The sequence below is a fragment of the Dipodomys merriami genome, unplaced genomic scaffold (genome assembly GCF_024711535.1).
Source record: "Dipodomys merriami isolate MVZ:Mamm:240054 unplaced genomic scaffold, mDipMer1.0.p SCAF_1136, whole genome shotgun sequence".
Classification (NCBI taxonomy): Eukaryota; Metazoa; Chordata; class Mammalia; order Rodentia; family Heteromyidae; genus Dipodomys; species Dipodomys merriami.
Window position 1 is genome coordinate 159,236 of NW_027202423.1, and position 2,487 is coordinate 161,722.

Consider the following 2,487-nt stretch of genomic DNA (forward strand, 5'->3'; position numbering starts at 1 on the left):
AAGGTATTTGATGTATGATAACACATCAAAATAAAATATAAAATGATTTTGATAAAAAATGACTCAGAAGAAATAATAAATGCAAAAGCAATTTTCACAGAAGCAAAATCTCAGAGATATTTCATGACTTTGAAAAGGATTAAGTGGCTGAAGTTAGTATAAATTTAGAAGTATGCCAATTCACAAAAAATATAAAAAGATATTAATATATTTCATTATATAACCCAAAGCACAAAGCAAATGTTGTTTAGATGATTTTTTTAAAGCACATTATCTCAGGAGCTGGGAAGGTGGCTCAGGGGAGAATGCTTGTCTTGCATGCATGAGGCCCTGGGTTTGATTCCTCAGCAACACAAAAGTAGAGAAAGACAGACGTGGTGATGTGGCTCAAGTGATAGCGCTAGCATTGAGCTGAGGGACAGTACCCAGGCCCCAGATTTCAAGCCCCATGACCAACAAATCAATATAAAAAACAAAACAAAACAAAACATAGACTCTCACTTTTGTGGCCTCAACTCTGTAATACCGCTGCTTCAGCTTAGTGCTAAGATTTTAGGTGTGGACATTTATCATCCCTCCTGATTCAGACTGTACTTGATAATTTTTTAATAAATATTTTGTTCTTTATTTTCCTCTTTGTAAATTTACATGCACCTATAAAAAATGGCTTGGCCATCCCAGTAACCTTCTCAAAGAACCTCTTGATGACGACTTACAAAAAGTTGTATTATATTAAAACAAGGGAAAAATGCTACAAATAAGAAAACTAATAATTAAATACTAATATTTAATAAAATAAAAAACAATTATTAGTGTTTTAAGTATTTGAAGTGTACTACAAATTAGATTTGACTATTTTCTCATATTCATGTACATTTAACACTGGCTAAGATTTTGATGTTGAACAAGAGTTTTATAGGCTATGAGTAGTCTTTAAATTTGCCCACTAAGATTACTTTTTATGAATCATCTCATCTACTCTTTTTTATATGGCTTATATCATCATTTGTTCCTCACTAACTTATGAAGTAATGTAAGGAAACCCTAAAGTTTTAACAGAAACTGTGTAGTTTGCAAAGTCTTAACTCTTCACTCTGCTTCTATACAAAAAACTTTGCAACTTCTCATTAGTAATGATTCTATAAACTCTGAAATTTACATACTTAGTAGCATACATCTGCTACCATAAATCTTAAATACTTTATTTTAAGACCTGCCAAACCATCCTAATTTTGTCATATATAAGCAAATTCTCAAATTTAAATACATTTAAAACATTAAAACTTTTAACAAACCTGGACACTTGCTGCAGTGTTCATTATGACAGGTGCCTAGTATAGAATAATTGAATTCCTCCTCCCACACATCTCAAACAACAATTATCTGGAATTATTTAATTTTTGACATGTCAATCTTGACTTTATTCTTAAATGTGTGCTTATGTAAGAAATACATGGTTCTAAAACTTCATGAAAATTCCTTTGAACTTACTTTTTTGAATTGTCCAGTTTAAGAAAATCAGTTGCACTTTATATATAAAAAATGTTTTGTGCTCAATTCGGTAGCACATACACTAAAATTGGAACATTACAGAGAAGATTACCATGGCCCTGCACAAGGTTGACATGCAAATTCGTGAAGTGTTCCAGATGCTGTAGAGGATGTGGCCACAAGGGAACCCTACTGTATTCTTGGTGGGAGTGTAAACTTTGGAAAGTATGGAGGGTCCTCAAAAAACTCCATAAAAACCTCCACTATGACCCAGCAATCCCACTTTTGTGGATTTACGCAAATGATCACAAACAAGACCATACTAAAACTACCAACATAACTATGTTTACTGCAGCATTATTTACAATAGCTATGATACGGAGCCCACCCCGATGGCCCTCAGTAGATGAATGGATGAAGGAAATGTGGTATATATACAAAATGAAATTCTATGCCTCCATCAGAAACAATGACATCACCCAATTTGTTAGGAATTGGAAAGACTTAGAAAAAAATTCATTAAGTGAAGTAAGCTAAGTCCAAAGAAACATACATCCCATGGTTTCCATTATTTTCAAAAACTAATACATGTCTGGGATAAGCAGAAAAGGTGAAAAGCTACGTGCATATGACCAGATAATATGATATTAAGGGAAATGAACCCCAAGATAGGGACACATGTGGTTTTATCTTTCTTACTATTGTTTCTAACATACTTATAATGTGCAATGGGATATTTTTTGTTTCTTTGTATGTTTCTCTCCCACACTATAACCCCTGTTTTCACTGTATTTGAAGTTGGTGCCCCTACATCCTATGAATACGTTTCTCTCATTTGGGGAGGGGAAGGGAAATAAAAAAAATGCTTAAATAGGGATACAGGTTGACCCATTGTAACAATGAGATGCACAAGATATTCTGTTGAAAAATGACCTTTACAATTTAGGCAGGGAAAGGGGGAGGGAAGTGTATTTGTGGAGTTGGGAGGGTAGGGAT

At 33.6% G+C, this 2,487-nt stretch overlaps 1 non-coding gene across 1 annotated transcript; it reads left to right on the top strand.

Annotated features, from left to right (window-relative positions):
• The first annotated feature begins 1,549 nt into the window (after positions 1-1,549).
• Positions 1,550-1,655, top strand: LOC138822649 (U6 spliceosomal RNA). The gene has a single exon (XR_011370601.1). It is a non-coding gene; the product is annotated as a U6 spliceosomal RNA (small nuclear RNA).
• The last annotated feature ends 832 nt before the right edge of the window (positions 1,656-2,487 follow it).